This window comes from Apodemus sylvaticus, chromosome 6, assembly GCF_947179515.1.
Source record: "Apodemus sylvaticus chromosome 6, mApoSyl1.1, whole genome shotgun sequence".
In the NCBI taxonomy this organism is placed as follows: domain Eukaryota; kingdom Metazoa; phylum Chordata; class Mammalia; order Rodentia; family Muridae; genus Apodemus; species Apodemus sylvaticus.
In genome coordinates, this window is record NC_067477.1 from 82,589,650 (window position 1) to 82,590,548 (window position 899).

An 899-nucleotide genomic window follows, 5' to 3' on the forward strand; every position below is an offset into this window, starting at 1 on the left:
AGGCCACTGATTTGCTTGAGTTGATTTTATAACCTGCCACTTTGCTGAAGTTGTTTATCAGCTGTAGGAGCTCTCTAGTGGAGTTCTTTGGGTCACTTAGGTAGACGATCATGTCTTCTGCAAATAATGATAGTTTGACTTCTTCCTTTCCAATTTGTATCCCTTTGACCTCCTTATGTTGTCGAAGGCTTTTTTTTAATACTAAAAAAAATTAAGTTTATTGTAATTTATGTTATTTAACAATTTATGAAGTTTGTGGCCATTGGCAGTTCCAGTGCAATTTCAGGTGCAATTTGGAATTCAGGAATTTCAGTGGAGCTGTGAGTGTAGCCGACCTTGTAGGTAAAATACATGCACACCTTCAATCGCCCATGTGGAGGGATCACTCTAAACTTGACTTCATTGGTCCCATTCTCCGCAAACTACTAACCTGGGCCACTCTGCCTGGCCTCTATTGTTCCTGATGCTGTCTCGTGTTCTCTGTACAATAAATTCACGACAGTCAGAAGATATTAATTTAGTATACATGGCATCAGGGCCTTCACAGCCACCGTAGGTTTTCTCCACTCCGTCCATCATGTGCTTATAAAATTCTATAATTTTATAATTATATAATTATATAATGAATTATAATTCTATAATTCAGAGGAACTTTAGTAGTTTCCCCCATGGATTCCGGAGCACAGGAAGGAATTACTTCTGGCGAGTCATAGCTGCTTTCTGAGCATTATGCTTAGTGTTAATGCTATTCTGTCCATATTGAAGTTTTTTGACAGGGCAGATTTTGTGTTTTTAGCATAGTAAAAACAAAGAGTCAATAAAATCAGTTTTTTGAAGAAAGGAAAAGAGAGGCCAATGAGATGGCTCCATAGGTAAAGGCACTTGCTGCCCAGGTTAGA

At 38.4% G+C, this 899-nt stretch overlaps 1 pseudogene; it reads right to left on the minus strand.

Moving 5' to 3' along the window:
• Window positions 1-236: 236 nt before the first annotated feature.
• On the minus strand, window positions 237-576 carry LOC127686682 (elongin-C-like; annotated as a pseudogene).
• Between the last annotated feature and the right edge of the window lie 323 nt (window positions 577-899).